Source organism: Tamandua tetradactyla, chromosome 6 (genome assembly GCF_023851605.1).
Source record: "Tamandua tetradactyla isolate mTamTet1 chromosome 6, mTamTet1.pri, whole genome shotgun sequence".
In the NCBI taxonomy this organism is placed as follows: Eukaryota; Metazoa; Chordata; class Mammalia; order Pilosa; family Myrmecophagidae; genus Tamandua; species Tamandua tetradactyla.
The window spans coordinates 133,945,887-133,957,911 of record NC_135332.1 but is presented as its reverse complement, the minus strand read 5'-3'; the positions used below and the strand labels follow the sequence as shown (position 1 = coordinate 133,957,911).

Genomic DNA, 12,025 nt, shown 5'->3' with positions numbered 1-12,025 from the left:
AACCAAATCATCATCGTTAGAATGTATATTTTGAGTTTAGGTTTAGAAGTAAGTAACTATCAGTTTGCTTGGAGGCAGCCATTCTCTCCTCTGATGCATTAGTAACCAACTGTAAACCTAAGATGGCCTTCCTCTGATAGGTCAAGCATATGACTATAAAGCATCTTCGTCTTTGTGAAGTGAGTTCAATAGTCTCATTAGCTCTTGCTGTGACTGAACTAAGTGTAGCTACAAGCATATGCCCAGCATTTCTGGGTTTATTGTGCAATGCTGATTTGGACTATTAGGAAAGGTGCTGTAGCTTACGTATGCTGATGATTTGTCAGCCATGGAGCTATCTTTGGAATGCAGGTTGCAAGCCTTAATGCAAAGTACATCCTTGGCATTTGTTACCAAGCAACGCCTGCAGTAAAGAATAGAGGTTTGTGTGGTCCTCAGGAACAGCGGGACCAACAGGGTGATGACGTAGGTGGTGGAGTTTTGTTTCAACCAGAGGCAACCCATTCTACTAGAAAGATGGTCAGCATGACACCACCTGGATTTCATATTGAACACTGCTGTTTTCTACTATATTATTTAGGATATAAGTTTCTTTCTTTTTTTTTTTTTTTTCACATGGGCAGGCACTGGGAATCGAACCCGGGTCCTCTGGCATGGCTGGCAAGCATTCTTGCCTGCTGAGCCACCGTGGCCCACCCAGGATATGTTTCTTTAGGTCATTACTTTACTCTGAAAAGCTGTTAAAGAAGGGGAGGAATCACCTATCCCATGGCGTATTTAAAAAATCAGTAGTTCCAATAATCTCACATAGTAAACATAAATTGTTAACTGATTCCGAAATTAAATTATGGTACTTCTGATCACAAAGGGGTCACTACAAACTGTTTTCTAAGGTGGCTAAGGATTTGAAATACATCATTCTAAAGGCGATTTGGTAAAGTCTCTCGATAATTAGTATCCCAGATCACTTGTGCATCTGAGAAAATAAAAGGTATTACTTTATTTTCCTTTTTTCTTCTCTTTTCCTCTATAGTTGAATGGCTATATGGGCATGTTCCAAGGAAGGGGGGTGGGTAGTTCAGAGGGAGGGAGGATGTGCTGCTAGAAATGGGAATGCTGATAATCAGTCCTACCTGGGTGCTTATGGTTATAGCAAAGACCTGATGGAGAAATGGTTCTGATGTTCAAATGGCACTCATTCTGCTTTTTTTCCCCCAGTATCCCTAAATTATGAAATGCTACCTTCCAGAAAGTTACTGTCATTTTGTCCCAGACTGCAGTAACGGTTCTGATGCCTTTCATAATGTCAAGAGATTTTTGCCCTTTGTCCTCGGCCCTGTTTTCATGATTGTGTCCTTGAGGGCATGTTCCAGCCACCATTAAACTTGCACCTCAGTACTTGTCCTGGTTTATTTGTAGCGGATCCAATACTGTTACTTGTACATCTTTTGTTAGCCGTTGTGGGTCAAAACTGTTTGCTAGAACCTAAACTAGAGAGGGCCCAGGAGAGCAACCACGCATTGCAGCGGCTTTCAGCCTAGGGCTTAGTGCAGCCGAGCTCTCCTGCATGCACAGGTTGACAGTGTGCTCTGCCTTGTGACCCACAACTGCACTCCTCAGCTGAGGGGGCTCAACAACACTCAGCATGGGGGGAATGATGTTAATAGCAGGCTGTATTAGAATGGGTTAAATACGATTGGGCATTTTTAGGGACAGCATTATATGCATGGGTATCAAACAGTGTATGTGTTATATGGAAAACTTACATTTAACCCTTCTGCCAAATTTCAACCAAGTTGAGTACTGAATAATTACTAACTGATATTACTATCTTCAAGGTCACTTAGTCTTCTATGGGTAGCTTGCTGGATGAAAGACTTTCCTATCACCAAGTATGCAGAGAAACTAAATAGAAAAAGTGAGTAGAACATGTACTGAAGCAATAATTTAAAAATTGTAAAACTCTTCTAGTAGGTATACAATTCAAATCAGAGTGTTATTATTATTTTTTTGTATACTGTATGGCAGGTGTTCTAGTTTGCTAGCTGCTGGAATGCAATATACCAGAAACGGAATGGCTTTTAAAAAGGGGAATTTAATGAGTTGCTAGTTTACAGTTCTAAGGCTGAGAAAATGTCCCAATTACAACAAGTCTACAGAAATGTCCAATCAAAGCCATCCAGGGAAAGATACCTTGGTTCAAGAAGGCTGATAAATTTCAGGGTTTCTCTCTCAAGTGAGAAGGCACATGGTGAACACAGGGCTTCTCTGTCGGCTGGAAGGGCACAAGGCGAATACGGCATCATCTGCTAGTTTTCTCTCCTGGCTTCTGGTTTCATGAAGCTCCGTGGGAGGCATTTTCCTTCTTCATCTCCAAAGGTTGCTGGCTCGTGGACTCTGCATCTCATGGCTATATTGTTCTGCTCTCTCTGAATCTCATTCTCTAAAATATTTCCTCTTTTATAGGACTCCAATAAACCAATCAAGACCCACTCAAATGGGTAGAGACATGTCATCCCCTAATCCAATTTAACAACCACTCTTGACTAAATCACATTATCGGGGAGATGATCTCATTACAGTTTCAAACATACAGTATTGAATAGGGATTATTCTACCTTTATGAAATGGGATTTATATTAAAACATGGCTTTTCTTAGGGGCATACTTCCTTTCAAACCAGCACAGCAGGGATCACATTTCATTCTTTTTCCACATGAGTATCTTGTTATTGCAGTACCATTTGTTGAATTTTTGTTTGCTTGGTTTTTTGTTTGTTTGCTTATTTGTTTGGGAAGTGCACGGGCCAGGAATCACTGCATAGAGACCGAGAATTCTACTATTGAACTACCCGGGATTTTATGTAACTGTATCTGTCCTAGGATGGATAGACTTCACAACCACTGTAAGGAACTTTAGAAACTGACAGTAGTCGAACCAAAGACCCTGTCTTTGTTGGTTATAGAGCCATTTTCAGTAGAAATGTTTTGATGTCTAGCCTGTGTAATATTGATTACCTCTTACAATTCCGTGTCTTAAGTTGACCTTGGCAGGAAGGGCACGGAACTGAGTAGTCTTCTACTAAGCTTATTCACTTCATTTCTCTGATTTTAAGGCTAATTAACTTTGGTGTCATCACATCTCTACTTTATATAGTAGAATAAGCTCTGCTTGTTACAACCGTTCTAGGTAGGTTTAGTAGCCGTACATTAAATTACTGTACTTGCTGACCTTGAAACAGATTCTGGGAACATTGAACCTGAGAGTCTTCCCTTGCCTCCAGGTGGCCTGTGGCATGTACACACTGCCCATGCACATGAGGACTTGTCTTCCAGGGGGGCTATGACAGAGAAAACAAGGGCTGCGTTTGCTCCTACCTGAACTGGCAGGTGTTGTCATTTGGTGGAGGGGGTGGGGAAGGGGAAGGGGGAGAATACTCCAGAGCAGCAAATTTGGGGGTGAGACTTTATCTTTTCAATCTGTGGGTTTCTGAAGGGAAGTTTGATATCAGCACCACCAAATATGTCCATTCTCCCTGACGCCCCAGAGTCTTAGAAGGAGCGTAATGGCTGAGTTTGCTGCCTGGGGATGAGTAAATATAGGAAGGACAGATACAGAGAAGCTTCCTGCAAGTTTTCTCCAAGCAAATCTCAGCCTGCCTGCTTCACATTCCACCGCGGGCAATTCTGATGCCTTATATGAATTGCAGCATTGTTCTTAGTGTCAAACAACCGGAAACAAAGTGAACACGGTTCACAGGGCAGTGGCTGAACAAATTAGGATAGATCCACACCATGGAAGATCACGTAGCCATTAGAAAGGGTAAATTTGGATGTATACCAGTGAGTTAGAGGGATTTTCAGGAAGTTCTGTTTTGTGAAAGAAACAAGATGTATAAAAGTGTATAAAATATTCCATTTTTGAGAAAACATCTCATCTCCCTTGTGTATGCATTTGTATATGCGGGTTTGAGTGCGTGTGAACATGTGTATCTCACATATAGGATTAAATGAGTAAGAAAAATATGGACAGAGACCCATACTAGTTTAACTAGTGGATTATCTTAGTGGTAGGGTGAGTTGGGTGGGGTGGGGTGGGGTAGGGAGGGTTGATGAAAGTGGAATGAGAAAGGGGGAGTAGAGGAGGACAAAATGGCACTAAAATTGAAAAACACACAAAGTAAAATGCATTCCTGTCATTGACATGGGAGGAGTCAGCCTCTTATCAAAATACCCTGATTGCCATTCAGCTACAGTAGCTGAGGCAACGCAGTGGAGCATGGAAGAGGAACCTCTCTCGAGGCCAGCTGTCTGTGTTCAAATCCCCGAACATCCTTTACTAGATGTATTATCTCAGACAAAGTACTTCTGTGTTTCAGTTTCCTCACTGCTAAAATAGGGGTGATAATAGCCTGTCTTGTGAGGTAATTGCGAGAATTAAAGAGGTTAATAGAGGTAAAGTGCTGAGAGTAATACCTGGCCAGTATTAAGTACTCAATAAATATTAGTTATTATTACCTGAACTTGACTTTTTCTCAGGAACCGAGAAGCAGTTTCAACATTTGAGTGTGTATTTGGCATATTACCTAGAGTTGGTCATTTACAGGCCTGAGGGGGTTTGTAGAAGAGAGATGTTAAAATACCTGGCTCCTGTCTTTACAGAAGGAACAACTTATACACAAGTGACACCTGCACAATATTTACAGGGTAGATGATCAATGTGCAATTTATTATAACACTAATTGGGCAATTAGTGAAAGGAGCCCTTAGTTATGGAGGAGTTGAGAAAAGTTTTCTGAAGATCCATTTTGAGCTTTTGGTCATTTTGGCAGGTAGGGACTAGGCAGTATATAGTTCTCAAAGAAATCTATGATTAAGAAACAATGAAGTTTATAGTGCCAATTTCCCTTTTGCTAGTATATTTCTCCCCTGAAGAGAAAATAAAATTGGACTTTTCCGAATTTCCATTTTCTGCCTTTTTTTTTTTTTTGTAAATATTTAAAGAAAATCAGCTAGTTATCAGGCACTATGTAAGGCTTTGGGGTTACAGGATAGGACTAATACTAAGGCAACTCTCATTTAGTGGGAAACAGTTGCAATAAAAGGTGAATAGTTCCCTAGTAAAAGTTTGTACTGTAGAAGGATAAGGTAGAAACAGTGGTAGCAGGGTCAGAGAATTCTTGGGGATGGGAGGGAATGAATCAGGATGAGAATTCCCAGTTAGTGATAACTGAATTGAGTTTGGAAAGATAAATGTAAATTGTTCAAGGGAAGAGGAAGAAGAAGAGGAAAACATTCTAGACAGCACAAGACAGCATGGCAAATCGTTCACTATAGCTAGAACATAGAGGGCACGTCAGGGAATACCGAGTTAAGGCTAGAGAATACATGTATATACATAAGCTTACAAAGATATATTCTATGAATAGGTGTACCTAAAACAAAGAAGTTTGGATTTTATGTTAATAGATGAGGAGATATTGAAGTGATCATTAGATTTATATTTTAAATCACATTCATCACAACTTGGAGAAACTGAAGAGAGTCAAGACTACTACGCTGCAGACTGACCAGGCGAGAAGTGATGAGGACAAGAAAAATGACTTAATAAATATGGGAAAGGGTAATATCTGAGGGGCATAGAAAATCAATCACTTTGGTGAGTAGTGGTGTCAAAGAGAGGGAAGAATCAGAGATAGTGCCTCAATTTCTGATGTGATGTAAGCAGTTTGAAAGTGAGGGAGATGATACTGAGGTTGAAAAGTCTCTGGGGCATGGAGAAGCCAAGAGAGAAAGCTAGCAGGGCGTCGCCATGTACCTTCCCAGTTGAGAGAGACCCTGAACTTCACTGGCCTTTCTTGAGTGAAGGTAACCTCTTGCTGGTGCCTTAATTTGGACATTTTTATAGACTTGCTTTAATTGGGACATTTTCAGGGCTTTAGAACTGTGAACTTGTAACTTATTAAATTCCTCTCTTTAAAAGCCATTCAGTTTCTGGTATATTGCATTCTGGCAGCTTGCAAACTAGAACAGCTGGTTAGAAAGGAACCTTCTTATCTAATGGATTTGGATTCCTTTATCCTCCTTTATAGTTAAAATTATTAATTATGTCATTTTAAGTTTTACAAAGTCTCAATTTAAAGAGGAGAAAGCAGTAGCTGGGGAGAGGGGTTAGGTATAGGACTGTGGTTCTCTCTTATTTGCGTCACCTGGAGAACTTCAAAAAGTGCCCATGCCCCAGCCTTACCACGATGAATCGGAATCTCTAAGGGTGGGGCCTAGGCATTTAAAATAAAAAACAACTCTTTTTTTTTTAAGAGCTCCAGATAATTCTGATGCACAGTGAGGGTTGAAAATCACTGAGGAAGAGTTTTTCTATTAAAATGGGAGTGACTGAAGCCTGTTTAAATACTGGAGGAAATGAGCCAGCTATAACATATATTAATTCGTTATAACTCATTGAAATGAGAGCTTATGTCAGGAGATACTGCTGTTATAGAAGTAAACTGTGCATTGCCCTAAGAATGAAAATATATCAGTAATAATAAGTAAAATAATATAATGCATTTTATGTCTGACTGTCACCAGTTAACTACATAATTTTGGGCAAGTCAGAAATATTTCTACATACATACAGTGTGGGGGCTATGACCTTTACCTTGGGTCCATTTCAGTCTTTTTTTTTTTTTTTTTTAATTTTCATCTACCTCTTAAGCAGAATCATGGCTCTCTAGAATAAGTATCTAATTTGTACATGTGCTTAAATATATTCCAACTCTAATGAACCTGAGGGTAGATTTGTTAACTTTTTCTTCTTTCTTCCAACTCTGAAATAGGACTATCAAAAGTTTCACAGGATAAAGCTCATCTATGGTGACCCTTTTACAACTGCAAGTCAAAAAAAACACTGTATTCCTCTGCCCTCAGTGTTTATCCTTCAGTGAAATTTGTTTTTAAATTAGTTTGCTCAATTTTAGAAAGACATCTTTTAAAAGTGAAAGGAATGACAAAGATCATCTGGTTTGGCATTCTCATACTGAAGGAGGGAGGGCATTTCCTTAGGATCACAGAGAAAGTTAGTGACAGAATATTTTATTTCCCCATCCTGTGGCTTCTATGCTGGTCAACTCCATGGCAGAAGGGAGGCCTGCATAAGCCCTGACACGAAAGTATTCCGTTGCCTTGGAAACAATGGAGGCACTAAGTCCATAGATTTTCACCCTGATTTAGTGAAAATTTTATTCCACGTTCACTTAAACTTGCTAAAATTTGATTATGGATGAAATTTAAACTGACTTTGAAACCATCAGGACCTATAAATTGCACATATAATGATAAGGTTTGAGACATGAGGAATATCTATATGTATCTATATATATACATATATTCCTTAGTTTCCAATATTTGCCACTGAGATAAAGAAAAATAAGTATCAGGGCACTTAACTCTGATAGTTTCACACTCAGAAAAATGATTGTGTTATACGTTGAAGTAGATATAATTTCCACCCAACAAAAAAAGCAAAATCTTCCTTTGCAATACAGAGGCATTTATAACGAATAGTTGAAAGGGAAAGGAAAAGTATTTCTAAGGAGCCATTGAAAGCATTATATCTCCGAGCTATGTAAATAGGACATTATTAGGTCAGTTATAAAGTAATTTCTACTCCAGCCCTAGTCTCAAGCTTAAGAAATGATGATGAAAGTTCTAAATTTGCTGTCAGGGTTAAAAATATGGACTAAATTCCCTGAAACAGCTATCATCAGCTGAACTTTTCAGATGATAAAGCACCTAACCTAACCTCTGGTAGACACTTCAGAAACACGAATCCCTTCCCCCACTGCTCCCTTGTCTTTAAGTCACAGATTTAATTATGATTTCTGCAGGACACACTGTCGAATATTTCCAGTAAGTTATAAGAGACCAAATAATTAAAAATTATGTCTCTGTTGGTGTCAGGGGAACTGTTTGCTCATCAGTTAAGGTTGAGCCTGTTTAGGTGCAGCTGTTGCCACAGGGTACCAAATGAGCATGCTGAAATTCCTGGCTCCATACTCATGATCTAGGAGGTGAAAACTGTTCATATTGGTTTAACTTGAAGTCAACGTCTAATCTATTTGGAATGATAAAGCAGTTTTTTTTAATGCTATGATCAAAATAGATCTTATTAATTATTCTGGTTGCTATTACTTTCAGAATGAAAAGGGAAAAAAATACATTCTAGACTTTTTCTTAGAGTGATCATTATATATTTAAATGCCAGTTCTAACTTTTCATGGGAAAGCGTGAGCAGGGCTGTGCCTGTTACTGTGAGGCAACAGAGGCCAGTTCATCGCATCCTCAAATCACAAGTCAAATTCTCTCAAATTAACCTTTGAATTTATTCTCCTTGCAGTAAATGTTATAAAACATTGTTCAAAGTTTTTAATTTTACAAATAATGCAAAGATTATGTGTAATAGTAAAAATGTGAAAATATCCAGGAAAAATTTGAAAACAGCAATGTAATGGAGAACCTCCTGCACCAAAATTTAATATATGAAGTCATTGAAACAAGAAGAAATAGATCAGTGGAACAAAAGAGAAAGTCTAAAATCAGATCCATGAGTACATAAGACTATATTATGTTTAAAAAGGTGGCATTAATAAATGGCACTGGGAAAACAAGCTATCTTTTTTAAAAATTAAAGGTAAATTAAAGACTTAAAATGGAAAACTTAAATGCAAAATGCTACCACTGGAACAGAGGAGCATGGATAAATTTTTCATTTTTAATTTCAACAATATCCATGTCTTAATTCCACCTACCTAAAATACTTACTATTTTTCTCATCTATTATCCTACATATATTGTTTAATGCAGAAATATGTGTTCATTCCATTTTATGTTCCTTTTTAGTTAATGTTGTTGCAATGTTCTTCCTTAGGTCAATGCATAATTTTTAGTTATCGCTTTACTGGTTTTTTAAATAATCTTGTGTTTTGCAGATTTATATGCTTCGTAGCTAACAGTTTGGTGCTTTTTCCTTTTACAAATATATAGTATGTATTTATATCATTTGCCTCATACTGTATAAAATAATCCTTAATTTTTTTCTCTATGCAATAAATTTTAGAAACAAAATGACCTTTAGAATCACATTGTCTCATTGCCACATTCAAAACAAAATGGCGTGCTATGATTTCATTTGGAAATCACATTGCAAATGTCACTGTTTTTCTAAATTAATTTCTAAGATGCACATTTTAAACCTTCCTGCTTCAAGTTATCAAAAGAATATGCTGTTGCATATTATTTTCATTTTTATCTGAGAGTCTACTCATTTTGGTGGAGTAATTTAGAATGTTTGCATGTAGTTATAAATTTAATTTGTATTTAAAGTTTTATAACTCTCCTGTTTTCCCTTTTGCATTATGGTGTTACTTTTATGACATACATTCTCTTTGCATTAATATTTTTATAAAGTTTGGAGATAGATATCCCATTAACATTATTTATAAATGAGTTCAGATAAATTACATTCATAATACTGCAGTTATCAATTTATAGCTATCTAATCAAGCATCCTACATTTTTGTTTCTTCTTAAACAGAGAAAAAGATTTTTATGCTCTTTAGTGATATTTGTTCCCCCATTCTTCATCATTAGTTAAATGGAAAATCTTTTCATTGTTGTTGGTCGTTCTATTCTATTTGTTACTTATGATAATTAGTAATATCCCTTGCTTTTCTAGAGTGATCTATCAGTAATTGTATAAATTTCTAGTTGTGAAGTTTTTTACTTATCTCTTAATTTCATGTTACTTACCATAAGTAATTCTATTTGGGGCTTTTTATCCCTGTCCACAGAGTTCTCCTGAATCTTCCAGAGATATTTTCAAAAAGCATATTCTTGGGTGCTAAATATTGAAGGTCTAAAAAAGTTTTCTTGCACTTTTACATGCACATAAGTAGATTAAATATAGTCATCTTGGGCTATACACTTTCTATTTTGGCTGTTTATTTTGAGATAATTATAGATTCACATGCAGTTGTAAGAAATGATACAGAGAGATCCTTTGTAACTTTGACTCAGTTTCTCTAAGTCAAAGCTTCCATGCCAGATACTACACAATAGATTGGTTTAAACAACAAGAATTTATTGGCTCATGATTTGGAAGTTTGGAAGTCCAAAATCAAGGCATCAGCAAGGCTGTGCATCTTCCCGAAGTCTGGCTAGAGCTGCCAGCATTGTATTGAATAGGATTGACAGGAGCGGACATCCTTGCCTTGTTCCCAGTCTTAGGAGGAAAGCATTCAGGTTTTCACCACTGTGGATAATGTTAGCTGTAGACCTATGATTAGGATTCTATTCCTGTTTTCCTAAGTGTTTTTTAAATCAAGAATGGGTGTTGAGTTTTGTTAAATGCTTTTCTAGCATCAATTGATATGAACATGTGATTTTTTTCTTCTTTACTCTCTTAATATGGTAGATTACACTGATTGCTTTTCAAATATTGAAATAGACTTGCCTCCCTGAAATAAACCATACTTGGTCATTGCGTATAAGTCTTTTTAAATATTTACATTATGATGAGAAACATTTAAATAATCATGCATCTGTCCCAGTCTTCTATAATCACTCTGCATGTTTGGCCAAGGAGAAGGCATGCCAGAGTGCTGGATTTGCCAGCTCCTCTCTGGGGAAGTATTCTCTATTGTAATTCATCCTCAGGCTACAGGGGCTGATCACTCCTCACTTCCAGGATCGTTCCGGTTATATTAGTCCTGAAACTCATTCGGGTGAGCTCAAATGTAGTTTTAAATTTGCACATTCAGTAGACTCAATCCTCATAAAAGCTTTGGGAATTACTTCGGGTAATGAGGCTTTGTTTCTCCTGGGGCTCATTAGAAACTTCCTAGGGTTAACAAACAGGTTAACTATTTACCTTATTACCTGTATAAAAGGGTGACGTCTACTCTCACTTTCAATTAACTATCAATTTACTCATCAAAGGATATTGTAAATGAAAGTCCTCTTAAGAAGTACAATATATACTTTGGGGTGACTTGTTCTTTCACAAAACATTACTGTAAGAAAAGAAAACACATTTCTAACTCTAATCTGGCTCTGAAAGATAAAACACGTATGTGGATTGGTTTCACATATTTTTGTATGTTTGCTGTTACACAAATGAAATACAAATATCTGACATTCTGTACTGGGAATAAGTGGTAGGACTTGCTGGGTACTCCAGTGGTGGGTGAACAGGAAGGCAAAAAAAGCTAAGTAGGTTTGAAAACAGCCTTTCCTAGGAGCAATAGAAATGGGTAGTTTTGATGACATTTGAATGAGGAGAGTTCTAGATGTGCACAGTGACTTCAAGGAATCTGTTCTAGTTTCTTGAGGGATATATACTTTAACCCTTCCTCAGGGTTTTTTTATCAGAGTACTTGAGAGCTGAAGTTGACAGGCTTGAAGGATTTTATCTTACTTGACCTGTTGGATTAGCAGAACGAATTGTATCTCATATCTGCCATTCACTTGGAGAGAGGCTTCCCTAAATGGAGTTGGACCCTGATATTTCCCTTCTGTCTCTTTCGTGGACTATGTTGTCAAGACAGGGAATGTGTTTGTTAGGGTTTACAGATTAGTTTCCTTGCTTATACATTTGGTAGTTCAAAAAGCGTATTAACTGAATGGGTTCCAAACTATCAAAAGTATTATGTTTATCTTAATCACTTCCAAATATATGTAAATAGCACATAATGATAATTCCTACAGACCATGTTAATGATTTAAATATTATCTGCCTACCATTGTCATGGGAAAAAAGATACTTTATTTACTGTTTTTCTGCTTTGATAATAGAAATAATTTAGTAAAAGGTAAAAAAAAAAATTTTTTTCTATTGGGTTTTTGTTATTATAGTTTCTTTGCTCTATTCAAAAAGTGCTCTTTTTCACATTTCAAAACCTGGTGGAAAATGTTTTTAAAAATAAAAAAAGAAAGAAGGAAGAAAATTATGTGATTGGCTTAAAATTACT

General features: G+C 37.0%; 1 protein-coding gene across 1 annotated transcript in view; it reads left to right on the top strand.

The window, feature by feature from the left end:
• Nucleotides 1–12,025, top strand: part of TMEM64 (transmembrane protein 64) — a 45,049-nt gene that overhangs the window by 21,210 nt on the left and 11,814 nt on the right. The window lies entirely within an intron of this gene.